The sequence below is a fragment of the Schistocerca gregaria genome, chromosome 5 (assembly GCF_023897955.1).
Source record: "Schistocerca gregaria isolate iqSchGreg1 chromosome 5, iqSchGreg1.2, whole genome shotgun sequence".
Lineage (NCBI taxonomy): Eukaryota > Metazoa > Arthropoda > Insecta > Orthoptera > Acrididae > Schistocerca > Schistocerca gregaria.
This window is the reverse complement of record NC_064924.1, coordinates 406,328,545-406,344,762: the sequence shown is the minus strand read 5'-3', so window position 1 is coordinate 406,344,762 and position 16,218 is coordinate 406,328,545. Positions and strand designations below refer to the sequence as shown.

At 40.8% G+C, this 16,218-nt stretch overlaps 1 protein-coding gene across 5 annotated transcripts in view; it reads right to left on the bottom strand.

The window, feature by feature from the left end:
* Positions 1 to 16,218, bottom strand: part of LOC126272409 (forkhead box protein B2-like) — a 637,167-nt gene that overhangs the window by 493,310 nt on the left and 127,639 nt on the right. The window lies entirely within an intron of this gene.

The window sequence follows — 16,218 nt, the reverse complement described above, 5'->3', positions numbered from 1 at the left end:
AAAATGTAGACTGGCGACAGTAAGAAAACCGTTTCTGAAGAAGAGAAATTTGTTGACATCGATTATAGATTTAAGTGTTAGGAAGTCTTTTCTAGAAGTATTTGAATGGAATGTGAAGTGAAACATGGACGATAAATAGTTTACACAAGAAGAGAATAGAACTTTCGAAATGCTGAAGATTAGATGGGTAGATCACAGAGCTAATGAGGTGGTACTGAATAGAATTGGGGAGAAGTGAAATTTGTGGCACAGCTTCTCTGGAAGAAGGGATCGGTTGGTAGGACATGTTCTGAGGCATCAAAGGACCGCCAATTTAGAATTTAGTATTGGAGGGCAGCGTGGAGTGTCAAAATTGTAGAGGGAGACCTACGGATGAATACACTAAGCAGAATCAGAAGGATGTTGGATGCAGTAGTCACCTGGAAATGAAGAAGCTTCCACAGCAGCATGGAGAGACACATCAAACCACCCTCTGGACTGAAAACCACAACAATAACAACATAGATGATTTTATTATTATACCTTAAGTATAATTACTGATGATAATTTGAAGGATGCTAAGGCGAAATGGTGATGCTGTCGATGCATGAAAATGGCTGCGGTCATCGCAGAGATGGAATGATGAGCATGACCATGGTATCCCGTGGAACAGCAACAGCGACTAAAAGTCAGCAAGGTGGAGAAAGGGGAGGGAAGAAGATGGATGGGTGGTACGCAGCGTTTGAGCTGGTGTTGGAAAGAGGAGTATATCTTGGAACTCTGATCAATGTCATCTATGGAACTATACTGGTTGCCTAAAACCTTTTTGTTCAATCTGAAGCAGGTGATAGTGGGTCTACTACCGATTATATTGAGGTAGGGAACCAATGGTCAGAAAAGTATATTTACTGTGTTATGGACATGCACTGCATGACCACAACGTAGCTCATACTAACTGTTCATAGCGATGACCACCAGCCTCAATGCATGCATTGTAAAGGCGTATGCAGTTCTGTTGCACTCTCGCAAAGATCCGTAGTGTATGTTGTGCACTGGAACAGGCAGCAGGTGATAAACAGCCTACACGCCTGACCACGAAACAGACATACTGTCTGCAACTTAGCTGATAGCACGTGTTTTATGCGACGACTGCATGCATCACTCCGGCGCATTACCCTATGGTGCACGTACATCACTATACCTGATGTTATTTGTCCAATGCAACATACAACTTGTGATGTGTGCATGGTGGGATATGTTATTGTGTACAGTGCACCTGAACAACACGTAGCCTTATCATTGGGATTGGAAGGGGAGGTTCTGTCCCATGGCCAGATGGCCAGCGCGATTACCGGATGTCACTCTTCTGGACTTTATCCTCTGAGCTTACGTTAAGACGTTTATGTATTAGACTCTGGAGAAATGGATTAAGACTTGATTGTGATGAGAGATGTGATATGGTGCAGCGAATTTGACAGAACACTGGAAGACGTAAGTCGAACCAACGGACCTGTGGTAAATGATATTTCTTCAGAGTAATTAAGATGTGAGGGAAGCGAAATACTCTCGGATTTCAAGGAACTCTCTCTCTGGCTCCATCCGAATACGCCTTGAAGGCTCAGCGGTACCGACATACCGCCGTGTCATCCCCAACCGACATGCGTCATTGGACGCGAATACAGAGGTACATGCGGTCAGCGGAGACGCAACTTGTCAGTCAAGCAACTCCTCACTGTGCCTCACAAGGACTGGGTGCGCGCCGCTTGCCAACAGCGCCCAGCAGACCGCACGGCCACCCATCCTAGTGCTTGGTAAGCCCGTCAGCGCTTAACTTTGGTGATGTGACGGCAATCGGTATTACCACTGCAGGAAAGCCGTTGGCTCATATTTTAAGAAGAATGTAATAATCTCAAGTGAAAATCGCATAGGTGTTTACAGATGTGAATATTATAGAAGTAGTTGAATAGGTAGTGTAAGGGTTTTAAGACATATATTACGGTCAGAAAAGGGGGACGAAGGTTCTGAAAATATAAACAAAAAGGTGAGAGAAAGATGATGATGAAATTACTTTATTTAGGTTCAAACCTCCTACATTGGCTTTCTTTGTTCCATTTACAGGGTTCTGTTATATTGGATTATGCACACCATTTCAATGTTTTTGGCATTAAGCCTCTGGCGCTTGGAGCTCCTTACTGAGGAACCCCGCTTGACATCTACAGAAACTAATGGAGCATATCCTGTCAGCACCTGTAAAGAAAGTACAGAAAAACTTGCAAATGTTTCAGCTTCTAGATTCTTCTTCAAAATTAATTCGAATTTGTATTTAGTAAACCCATCAAAGAGGTTCCTAGCACTGATTACCTTCTTCCAATGTTCGTCTTCCTCCACAGCTTTTCCTTCCAAATACTGAACCACGGGTGGCAAAAACTTGTAGCCATACATTGCGAAAAGTTGTAACTCTAGATCTTTGCTGTTGACTAATTTTTGGGCATGCTTTGTTGCTCCGGCGTCCATCAAGTCTACTGGGCATACGAAGTGTTTGCTTTTGTCAAAATTTTCTCACAGGAAAACTGCGCGTTTTATCCAAGTACCTCATGTTGTGATGACAGGAAACTGTGGAAGGTGGAGTGCTGTCATGTCGTGATACAAAACTAGACAACTAGGAGCCTTTAAGATTTTATCACGATCTTCTTCGATGCAGCAGTGAAGTCATTTACCAATACGCTACAGACCATGTGCCATACATATCACACGGTTAAGGTTGGGGTGCATGCCATTCAACTGTTGGAAAGCCGAAAGCATACAGCTTGCTTTATCAGTCACCACAAGCCTGACTTTTACGTAAGGTATCCACCCTGGCCGCAGGTTTATACATGACACATTGAATGATTGCATTACCGTTCAGGCATTTGTCTTCTCGAGTTCGTACATTTTAAAAAGTGTAGGTTTTATCCATTCACCAGATAAAGGAAAAATCAAGGCATTCAAAATATATATTTGCAGTTCTTAAGTAGTTTCATCTAAAACGAATCCCGCTTCACGTTTGCTCATCGCCTCCTTTATTTTCTCTAAAATGTTCTCATTAATTGGCTGAATGTAACATTTTCTCAGAGTGCTCTCATCCGGTATTGACTTAGGACTTCTCGGGAAACGATTTGAATGTAGGATTGTTTACCTTTTGCACTGGAATTCCTGACTGGATTCATTTCATGGCAAGTTCCTCACTAACCTCGTTCAATGACCTCTGCTTTTCAGATCCTGAATCGAAGGCGAATTTCAGAGTAGTATGCTTATGTTTATATGAAGCGTGTGGTCGATTGCAGTAATTACTTTGCAGAGGGCATCGTAGAATTATGCTGTCAGTTTCGATAAACTGTGATTTGAATTCTTCTGAAAGTACGCACAAGTACTTCGCCTACAGCATGATTATGTTGTGAAAAATCCGTCGGTGAACAGAAACAGTTAAATTTATGTTAGCAGTAACTAAATTTATGTTTCAACTGTTGTAGCATCATTGTTTAAATTTTTGTTTGATTTCACATCTGCAGGTTGACCATTGTCACTAAGGTTGACTATTGTTACTGTGGTTGGCCATTGTTGCTGGTAGTGTGAATAATTATGGCTGCTTCTCAAGAATTATTTTTTAATGCTTATTGATCAATGTTGACTACTGATTAACAAAATCTTAAACTCCTCTAAAGAAGAGAAATAATTCTGTCTAGCCGCGCGGGATTAGCCAAGCAATGTGAGGCGCTGCAGTCATGGACTGTGTGCTGATCCCGTCGGAGGTTCGAGTCCTCCCTCGGGCATGGGTGTGTGTGTTTGTCCTTACAATAATTTAGGTTAAGTAGTGTGTAAGCTTAGGGACTGATCACCTTAGCATTAAGTCCCATACGATTTCACACACATTTGAACATTTGAAATTCTGTCTATCTATTGAAAACACAGAGGAATTGGGGAGGGGGAGAAACACGCGTAACAATGGAAAAGAAGGTAAAATATGCGAAACGTAATAATCTCACAGAAAGGTAATTATTATGTTTCGTTTCACGTCACCAAATACATGTATCGACCTGCATGTGTGAAACCTATAATGTAAGTATACTACACCGAACAATGCAAGTATGCTACACCATAAATCATTTCTTTATTAATACGAATATAGTGACGGAAAAAACGTCGCATCACGAGGAAGGAGTAGTGCGCCACAAGCGAAAGTTGGTAGGTGTGTTTCTACATATGAAAGATGATGTCTATTCAGATTTCAAAGCAGTCGCATAAGAGTGACGCTAGTAGCACCACTACGAAGATGCAAATCAGTATTTTTTTTTTTTTTAATACACATGAGTTTTAGTTACCTTTGAGATTGGATGTGTGAACTCATGTTTGTCAAGATGCAAATAGGCAATTATCGGTACCTCACTGAGTTTGAACGAGGACTCGTTATAGGATTACGAAAGGCTAGATGTTCCTTCTGCGACGTTACAAAAAGACTTGGCAGGAATGTAGCCACTGTACATGACTGCTGGCAACGGCAGTCACGAGAATGTACGACAGCAAAAACACTGGGCTCCGGACGGTCACGTGGCGCTACCGAAACACCATTGTGTTCGGCTTACAGCTCTGGCGCATCATACTGCATCTGCAGCAGCAATATCAGCATCAGTTGGCACCACAGTGACTCAACGAACTGTTTCAAACCGGTTACTTAAGTACAGCTCCGAGCCAGACACCAATTTACGACTTCAGTGGTGTCAAACGAAAGTTCATTGGAGGGCAGATTGGTGGTCTGATGTATTTTCTGATGAAAACTGGTTCTACCTCGGTGCCAATCATGGCCGTCTGTTGGTTAGAAAGAGGCCAAATGAGGACCTGCAACAAACCTGTCTGCGAGCTAGGCACGCTGACCCTACATCTGGAAATACGGTCTGGGGTGCGGCTTTGTATGACAGCAAGATCACTCTCATGATTATCCCACGCACCCTGTCTGCAAATTTGTACGCCAGTCTGGTGATTCGACATGTGCATTCCAGGGGATGTTTCCCAACATAATAACAATCGTTCGCATACCGCTGTTGTAACCCAATATGCTCTACAGAGTGTTGACATGTTGCCTTGCTCTTCTCGAACACCAGATCTGTCTCCAATCGAACACATATGAGACATTATCGGACGACGACTCCATCGTCATCCTTAAACAGCAATAATCACCCCTGTATTTTCCGACCAAATGCAACACGCATGGAATTCCAAGCGAACGATGTCTTTCGTGAAGGCACTATTGTGTAAACCATCCCACAAATTGATACCATGCATCTGCACAATTCATGTACGTTTTCATGCTTACATTCAACAGTCTGGCGGTGGCACCGGCTATTTATGCACCAGCATTTCGCATTTGTAGCGGTATATTTCGGGCTTACATTAACCTGTGGTCTTGCAATGTTAATTACTGAAATATGTTACCTATGCACATATATTCCTGAAATTTCATTACTCTACAGAATTATATTTTGGTATTGCGATTCTTTCCTTCAGAGTAAGTCATGGCTGGGAAGTATTGGAACTGACTATTTACTGAAGGATTGAAACATCCGTTGAAGTTGGCCTCGGGGGTTATCAGAGAACTGTAGCAACAGGCGGATCAATACTATCCTAAGAGTGACCTTGATAGCGTGAAGAAAGGCAAACTTACGTTTTTAAATTTGAAGTTAGTAGGGCATAAAATACACGGAGTGAGAGGACAGTTACCTAGAACTCGTACAGAAAAGAAACTGCAGTTGTAAGAGTCGAGGGATACGAGCGGAAAGCAGTATTGTGAAGAGAGTGGGTTAATTTCGTAACTTATTCCCAGCCAAGTAACTCCATCTTTATATTTAGTAAGAAGTACAGGAAATCACGGAAAAATCTGGAAAATGAATTATAGGTCAGGGACATGATAGGAAAACTTTGACATTTGCGGATGATTTTATAATTCCGTCAGATATGGAAAAGTAGTTATGACAGTTGAACAGAATAGATAGTATCTTGAAGAGAGGTTAGAAGATAAAATATATCAACAAGACTAAAAAATGGTAACTGTATGAAGGCGAAATAAATCAAGTGATGCTGACATAATTAAATCAAGTAATGAGATACAAAAATTGGTGGTTGCCAAATAAAGACGATGGAGTAAGTACAGAAGATCAAAACTCCAGACTGCCAGTAGCAAGAGAATGTCATTGTCTTCATGTAAAGTGGCAAAGACGTAAAATTGTTAAACGACAGCGTCATCGTTACCCCTCTGTTGTTGCTTGATTAACTATTATTTATTGTACCAAGTTTCGCACGATTGTGTAGCTTCGGCCTTTCAGGCCATTTTCATGTGCTACAGGTGACGACACCTTGTTAAGCAAGGAACAGCGGAGGTGGAACCACGCAACTGGAGCTTACGGGCACTCAGTATAGAGGTTAACAGCGTCCATGCAACTGTCACTTTGCAAGAAGAGTGTTTCTGAAAAAGAGAAATTAGTAGCATAGAAAGTAAATTTAAATCATTTCTGAAGCTGTTTGCTAGAGCATAGCCTTGGATGAAAATGAAACGTAGATTATAAACAGTTCAGACAAAGAGAGCAGAGAAGCTTTTAAAATATGATACTACAGAAGGATGGTGTAGTTTAGATGGGTAAATCGTACAACTAATAAAAAGGCACTGAATCAGACAGGGAAAAAAAAAGGAAATTTGTGACGCAATTTGACTGAAAGAAGGGATCGCTTGATACAACATAGTTTGAGGACAGTTGGGCAATGCTTCAAAGTGTGGGATGCAAAAATTGTGAGGGAAGCCTAATGCTTGACCACAGCAAGCCGGTTAGAATGAATGTAGGTCGGAGTAGCTACGCAGAGATGAATAGGTTCAAAAAATGGTACAAATGTCTCTGAGGACTATGCGACTTAACTTCTGAGGTCATCAGTCGCCTAGAACTTAGAACTAATTAAATCTAACTAACCTAAGGACATCACACACATCCATTCCCGAAGCAGGATTCGAACATGCGAGCGTTGCGGTCGCTCGGTTCCAGACTGTAGCGCCTAGAACCGCACGGCCACCCAGCCGGCAGAGTAACAGGTCTGCAGAGATATACTAGGGTGGAGAACTGCATAGGACCAACCATAACAACAACTGAAACTGAATTATCATGTGTCTTACAATAGAAAAGTCAATTTCATCAAAATTCTTTTGTAAGACGCGCGTCAAAGGCGGTTGTCTCCGTTTACAGATGGTGATTAAATATTCTGTTGTGTCTGCTACAAGGCGATTTGTCTGTTTGCGAGCTTCTGTGGCAAGAAGCTTCCACTTATTTTAGATATGCTTACGTCTTATTTTCTTAATAAGAAACATGAAAGATTTATAAATGTATTCTCGAGTTTAGTGTCGAATTACTTGATATCGCACACACAAAACTTCATGTTTGTTACAGAATTCTTGCAACTTTCGTCATATTAAATCACTTATCTGTCTGTTATACTAAGACTTCCTTGTACTTACTAATAGAACTCTGGTGTGCGCTACTTTTTTCAGACTGTAATGTATGACATGTTGAATATCTACCGAGGATCTACTAGATGACATTATCCGTTTTTTACTGGGTTCCGCTGTTTCAAACAAGACATGTGGCGGCTACATTTTTCACAATGGGAATCCGTATTTCATTACAACACATCTATGCTCGTGAAGAAATGATCGTTTGCTTTCATTTACTTTCTAAATATTTATAAAAACTTATTTTTACAGGACCTAGAATAAATGGCCGAAATGTCCTTCTACATCGATAGCTTTATTGATTCCTTTTGTAGAATATTAACAAGAACGAAATTCTCCTCAGTGTCTCTATATGCGTTTGCAATGTATTGTTAGCATCTTCTCATTTAACAAAAGTCGGATAAAAAAGTGGTGGGGATTAAGATTTTAGGTGTAACAGACCAATTTCTAATACTACTTTTCCAGTTGTCTGATACTCCCCGTGCTTATCGAGAAGAATGTATAGGCCAACCATTATTTTCGAGCCAAATAATTCGACATTCAAGAATGGCCATGTTTTCAACTAAATATAGTAATCCATCCTGCAAAAAGTGTGTATCTTTCGTTTGTCCAAAGCAACTGTAAATAAAACAGATCAACAAGTTTGTGAGCAATTCCGTTCACAACAACTGTTAATTGGCTTAGCACACTGATGTTCGATTTGCTACAAAATGTGACTTTATCAGACTCCTTGATTAGCGAAGACTGAATCCTGAAAGAGCTATATGGGTCTATACAATCTAGATTTATTTTTGTTTCGTCATATGCCCATTGACGGAGTATGAGGCGGTTATGAAACTAGTTCTGGTTGAGTTTCTGAGGCATCGAAAATACGAAATGCCTGAAATACGCAAGATGGCAGTAACCTGAGAAGTCTATCCGAAAGCTTCCAAAATTACAAGCGAGAATGAAGTTGTACATCAACAACAGCTAACAGTGCGATTTCATTCTTTTCTGCGGTTCTAGGTTTCCACTATTGATACATTCTTCGCCGGCCGGGGTGGCCGAGCGGTTCTAGCCGCTACAGTCTGGAACCGCGCAGTCTGGAACATGCTGTCGCAGGTTCGAATCCTGCCTCGGGCATGGATGTGTGTGATGTCCTTAGGTTAATTAGGTTTAAGTAGTTCTAAGTTCTATTGGGACTGATGACCTCAGAAGTTAAGTCACATAGTGCTCAGAGCCATTTGAACCATTTGATAAATTCTTTCATGTTCTGGAAAATCAAACCACGAGAGGGGGTAACGCAAAGTATAAAGCATGGTAGGATAGCCATAGTTTTAAACATAGTTCGAAACAGGATGTAGAGAGTGGAAATGTTCTGATACGCCTCCTGTACTACCTAATGCTGCTAAACTATACGAGATTTAAGGTGTATGCATATGTGTCACATATCCCCCTTTTAGAGTGGCCAGCAGGAACTCGGCTTGCACAATGAACAATAACTTGTCTCCATCGATGCAATATTTTACAGCCATAATGTGGCCTGTTAGGTTCATTCTTTTTAATTTCCCGTGACACTATATATCACTGTACTCACTGGTGATATTCAGCAGCGCAAGCACAGCATAATTACCAACAAAATTATGCCTCCAAGTTTAGCTTACCCACGCATTCATGCACACACACAAGCACGCACACGCACACACACACACACACACACACACACACACACACACACACACACACACACGAGGCCCCGGCAGTGGGGCCGAGGAGCCAGTTATTAATAGCTGCGCTAGCACGTTATTGTTTATATAATTAACGCCAGGCTCTCCATACTTAGGCCATTAGGAACACGCGAGCGCGACAGCAAGCCGATGAAATATGATGTCACGGCGCGGCTGCACACGGCGTGCAGCGCGTCGAATCGAGCCGCGCGATAAACACTGTGCTTGTGGCGGGCATCAGAGCCGATTTCCCGGACTCGTCTTCATCGCCTGCCGGAACTAACAAGTAAGTGGCCCTCTTCGCGCAGGCCGGCCGAATGGCCCTGCTTCTGGAGATTTACGGCACGCGGACGCGGAGATCATCGACTACGACGCGCTTACAGCAGCATTAGCGGCAACTCACGAGGTGCCGTCCGCGTGTGTTCATCACGCCGGAGAAGCATCTCCCACAAATAGCGCGGCGTAATTTAGCAACTGAGATGAATTGCCCGTAACAGGTCGGTTAAATCCTACTATTCCCATACGACCAAGACGTGGTGTGTGTTAAAGTCTTACACATCATCGCAGACTCCTTTAAATTACTCACAAGCGCCTGTGACTTCTACCTTCCAGCGTGATCTATTGTCAAGCTCGTTCGTGAAACATAATAACAGTTACAAGCTCATAAAACAAAAAAATTAATCATGCCCAGGCGACATCGCATTAATACCATGTAACAACCGACTTCGGCCTCGATAACTGACTCAGTTCGGGGAAAAGCCATATCCAGACGAAGCCAGCATTGACGATTAAATCCTATAGAACACTGGTTCGCAAACTTTCTGAGTCCATTACCCCTGCGTATAATCAAATGCTGTGTAGTAGTTCCACCCCCTTTGCCATTATCAGCATTAGCGCCTAATCAAAGACTAAGATTAAAATAAATTTCTTCGACAAATTTATTTTAAAATCACCAAAGGTAATGAACCGTAAAAATAATACTCCAGCAGCCGTTTTGTTTATAGCTTCTATTTAGGCTACCAGTTTGGACCGCTCGATTGAGTCATATTCGGGCCCTGTAGCAAGAAAGCATCCACTCGTACATTACATGTGTGAAGAGCACACATTCCTTGTGAAGTCTTGTACGGGAACCAGACGGAAATATAGGCTCCCAATTGAAAGTCTCTTCGGATTTGCTGCCGGATATTAAAATCAACTCGGTTCAATATTTTGGCGATCCAAGTGTTCGCCATCTTGAGGAGGACGCTTCTTCTGCTGCTGAACCCCTCTGAGAACTGATGTCTTGGGACTAAGCAGCAGAAATAGCGTTCTCCTGAAGATGTCAATCACTTGGATAGCCGAAACACTGAATCGAGTTTATTTTAGTATCCCGCAGCAAACCGGAAGAGACTTTAAACACTTATTACGCCGCGAAAGCCTACGGAATCATAGGTTACCTGTCATATACATGTATGACCGGATGCTCTTTGTCATTCAAGTCCAGGGCCTGAAGATGACTATTGAGGCGTCGAAACTGGTAGCCTAGGAAAAAATATATATAATTAACGGCTGCTGGAATATTATTTTCTCAATTCATAGACCAGCCGCAGTCCCACACTCCATGACTACAATATGGGGTTACGTTTACTTCACAAATTAAGGAATCAATGAGAAATTAGTGTTGCTTTTTTCTAAGAACCGTTTCTTATAGAATGATGAAGCAATTGTCACTGCATTAGGAATGCTACATAGAACTTCTCAGAAAATAAAGCCAACTATCAACAGTGAGAGTATCCACTTGACACAAAACACACTTCCTCTGTCCCTCCTCTCCCTAGCGAAATTTACTTCGACCACACACTGCACCCCCATTTAAAATGTTTGTAAATCTGTTGGTTGCTGGACTCCTTACTTCTGACCCGGCAGAAAGTGAAGTGTTTTCCGTCTACAATATAATAGTAATACAATGTAGACGCCACAGCAGTGCAGCAGCCATTACATAGTTGGGTCTTGCGGTTAGTTGGTTCACTTATTGTTTGAAGTGAATAATAAAGCAATATCCGCTTTATCGTGGTAACGACGTATAACTTGCAGCAGCCATTTTCATGAGATATTGAAGCATCTGGGCTGTAATACGCCTAAATTTTAATGTCATAGGTGCATGGCAGAAACTATTGTATAAAGTATGTGTTTAAGGGTGGACTATGTCAGGAAGGAGTTGTTCATACATTCGATTCACGAGCTGTAGCCTCCCCCACATTGAGTCATGTGTTAATGCTGGTATTTGAAAAAACACTATTATTGGTAACTTTTGTAATCAGTGTTACAGTCTTACAAAATATTGACGAGAATAATTTTTAAAGTAATTTAGTTTCGTGGCTGAACTACAACTGAACCCTTTTCTTTTTACCCCTCACAAAATTACGTTTTACCACTCAGGGGATAATTACCCCCAGGTTGTGGACCGCTGTCACAGACCTGCTCAGTGCGTGGATGCTGACTGTTACGTTTCACCCGCTGTTGCAAGTAGACGCAGACATTTTCTACATTATTAAAATCGGGACGGGATCAGAGAGGATATGTGTAAGATGCTGCGAGCTGAAGAAGACTACACGGAGCGAGGGAGATGGAGGAGGCTGACTAGCGAGGCCAGAAACCGATTGCGGTTTGTGTTGCCAACGTAGTAAGTAAGTATAAAGATCGGGTGATTGGCGGTCCATCGAGGTGCAACAGTTTGCGTGAGAGGTCATGAAACGCGGGAAGTACGTGCGTAGCCCTGTGAATATGGCTAATGTTATCGTGGAGATGGGAGTCCACAGAAGGTACTCAACATGAAGCGTAGAAGAATGGGAAACACCAGGTCAGGGACAATGTTGTAATAAGCTTCTTGGTTCATGCTGTTAATTGAATGAGTGGGCCCAAGTCATTATAATCAAAACGCGTTCAAAATATCACGGAATCACTTACGGCCTGAACACCACCCTCCATATAACCTAAACGGGGCTAAATTAACCAATGGGCCATTGATGCACTCTATACTTTCATCAATTGAAAAGAGACAAAATCTTGACTTGTCTGGCAACGCAACAGGCGTGTCCGTCCAGCGTTGTTTGATCCATCGAAGACGTGCAGCATTACGTTGGGAGTAACGGTCTTTACCGATAACCCGACTTGAGGCCTCCACTGCAAGGAGATTCCTTTGCAGGGATCGCTCGGAAACCGGTTGCAAAGGACCTGCAACACGTTCAGCAGTTGATCTTGTTCGTCTACTAACGAATCGGGCAAATTCGATGTGGTCACGGACAGTTACAAACACGATGGCGTCGACATCCTCTCACATCTCCTCGTTGACCCATCTTAACGCTGAAGGCATACAGCGGACCATCACGTACCCACCTCATCACTGCCATGACACATCAGTGTTGGAGGGTCATTTGACCATTTCGTACCAGTGGTACATCGTCTACAGCCCTTCAAAGCCATCAGTGTGCTCTTTTAGTGGGGTCACTATTATTACTTTTATCATTATGAATATAATTCGATTTATCCTCAACGTCACTTGAATCCCAACAATCATAAAAATTTATAAATCATAGCACACCAGGTAGTGTGCGTTGCCTTCTGTATCCACCTTCCTTCGCCTACACACATCCTGTAACAATTGATTAAATTCTCAATGCGTCACACATATTCACAAAGCCTACACATCGCCTAAATTTGGAAACAAAGTACCGATTGTCTTCATTATCCTCATCAATTGTGAACTGCTGCTGCACCAATATGCCTCCTCCCTCCACCACCACACCATATCCTTAGGCAATGTCAATAGGCTCGCACTTCCTAATCCAGATCACAGTGCTGGGACTATCAAACTTCACTACATGGTAAGGGTAACACGGAGAAAAAATTCAGTAACAAATACAAGGAAGTTTTGAGTGCACTACAATTAAATAACTTAAGCATGTCAACCCTTGTTTGCGATTTACATGAGACTGGAAGAAATCACTGATTGTGGAAACGTTATGGAAGTGCTACAAATTGTCAACAAAGGCAGTAAGAAAAGTAGGACGTCCTTAAATCAGAAGAAACCAGACATCCAGTAATTGTTTTGTGAATAACATAAATAAATTACAAAAATAAAAAAAGGAAAACCAGCTAGCAAATGAAGTCTTCATCCAGAACTATCCAATGTTTTGCTTCGGAGGAAAAATTAACACATTTCACAGTTGATGTTTTCTTAAATTAGATTGCACACAAAATGTAATACAGACCAAATGAACACATTCTAAATATACAACCCTACAAACGTTAAAGTCAGCATTTTTCAGTCGACTACGTACTTCTTAAATCTTCCTTGAAATAGCTAAGAACCAGCAAGAAATTCGTCAAGAAGTGTTGTCTCATCATCCTACAAAAAAGGGGTACAGAAAATAACTACAGACGAACAACTCTATTAAATACATGTAATAAATTATTTACTAACATTATCAAACCTGCGCTACAACACTACTGGGAGAAAAACTTTTGGAGAACAACTGAATATTTTCGGTGAGGAGACGTTATGCTTCGCGGTTGCTTTACAACGAAACTCTTGACAAAGAGACGGAGAGAATTTAATACTGACGCACGTATTTCTTTGGTGGACTATAAAACGCTTGTGACTTGGTGAAAGATACCAAGCTGCTGACAATGCAATAGCACATTCCAAATAAGTTATAATGAATTCTTACAACATATAAGGGAAAATCCTGTTTGCATTTGGGAGAGAAGACAAATTATCAAGCTGGAAACTGCTTTTTACAGGAGTCAGAAAGTAAACGCACAGTCCTCCCTTCTATTCAACATTTGTATAAACTCTTTAATAAGACATGTTAGGTCAACTAAATACAGCTCATCCGTATCGAAACATGTACCTATACGAATTGATTACATCAGACGATTTAGAAGTCGATAGACTGGACTGCTTTTGCTGATATTATTGACAACATTGTTGACTTTTCTAGCAACAGACGCTCTTCAAAGATCCACCTGCAACCTTAAAAATATATCATATAAATACTGTACGGAAATATAGACTTTAGAACTGAAAGAATGGTCTTCTCTAACAAAGATGTCATACCGGGCAGTATATGTATAAATAATAAAATCTCATAAAGAATTATAGACTGTAAATATGTTGGTTTTGAATCTATATGCGAGAATCCCAGAATCAGTTTACTACAGAACTAAAGAGGAGAGCTATGGTACGTCAAATAAAAATGGGTAAAAAACTTTAATTTTAGACCGCAATATTTCGCCGTTTTACAAGACGCGTCGGGGTGATGATGACTAAGATGATAATGATAATAGTCAACCAACTTTGGGAAGATGTCACGCCATTTTTGAAGGTAAAAAACTTCAGCTCTAGCGAAAATACTCTCCGAAAAATTGTTTGATCTATACCGTTTCGAAAGATGCCAAAGATAACGAGTGAGCCTGTAGGACCGACATGACATAATATCGAAATTATACGTATATATACACTCCTGAGGCAAAACATTAGGACCCATCCGAAATTAGAAAATGTGACCAGAATGAGATTTTCACTCTGCAACGGAGTCTCGGTCCGGCACATAGTTTTAATCTGCCAGGAAGTTTTAGGAAATTTGACATTTTCACTTTTATGCACATCATGAAAACGTGAATATTTACTCTTAATTTGGTGTTTGTTTTAATGAAATATTCGAATATTTACCATTTTGAATAGATATTTGAAAATAATCAATTTCTGACAATTTTGTTTTGCGTCATTGCTGGAGAGTAAACCCTATGGTGACTTGTCAGTTACAAAACTAAAGTGCATTAACCATTTAATCATGTGCAAAAGAGGCTGAACACGAGGTTGCGTAGACTGAAACAGCAATCGGGACCTTCTAAGTTATCACGGGGCCTAAGTACAAGGCATCGACTGACTGATAAACAAACTGATCAGATTATACAATATTATGGTACGGCTATTAGAAGTAACAGGCATAATTCTGATGGTATGAAAAGAGATGTGTGGACAATTTATTTCTACAAGCTGTCTACAGTTGCTGAACTAATCCACAGCCTGTCTTCCATTGAGAAGAGTAAATATCGGAAGACGAAACAGGAAGATAAATTACACACTTTCTCCTCAGCAAAATTACTAAACCAAATGCTGCTTTCCTTACCATGAAACTTAGTTTCAGGATCTTGCCGATCCCGAGTTGTTGAAGAACAGTCTGAAAGGCAAAAAACAATATGCCAACGAATCTCTTAATACCGTTGTATGGTCAAGGACTTCAAAAAATGTTTCTGTTGTAAGATCGAACTTGGTGTTTCTGACGCTACTCTTACTTTTAATGATACCTATTCCGGGAGACTAAAGGTTTTGGAACATCTTGGAATTCATAAAGGTTAAAAAACCACTAAACGTTTGATGGACATGGACCAACTGCGAATCATGAAGGCAGGGATTTCAGCAAACAAAATTTCAAAAGAAGCCAGATCCAAGGAAAGTGGTAGGTGAAGAAGGAGATGGCGACAACCAGCCAGGAGGATTATAACATATTCTGTGTGTATCAGTTGGTGGCATATTAATTTTTTTCTTTAAAATTCAATTATTTAAAATGGCATTTTTTAGTGTATTGCCCCTTTTTCTCAGACACTTCTAAAACTACAACTATCAATTATTTACCTTGGAATATAGACAGTACCATGGTGTTGTAGATCAACTTTAGAAGCATTTACTCTAATACTTGAAATTCAAGAAATTAAATTGTGAAAATTTACATTAAAAATTCAGGAAAAAAATGATAACTTGTTTCCTAAATATCATTTTATAGTGACTGTAGACCACTACATTCACAAAAAATTATATAACATGTGTTAAATATCACATATTTATATACTCAACACTTCCTGAGAAAACGCGGCATTCATATCGCCAACTTAACATTGTCGAGTTAGGGTGGTACTGCTTTCCTTAATACCTTGTTCGTCCGTCTTTGGAATGAAATACATCACTAA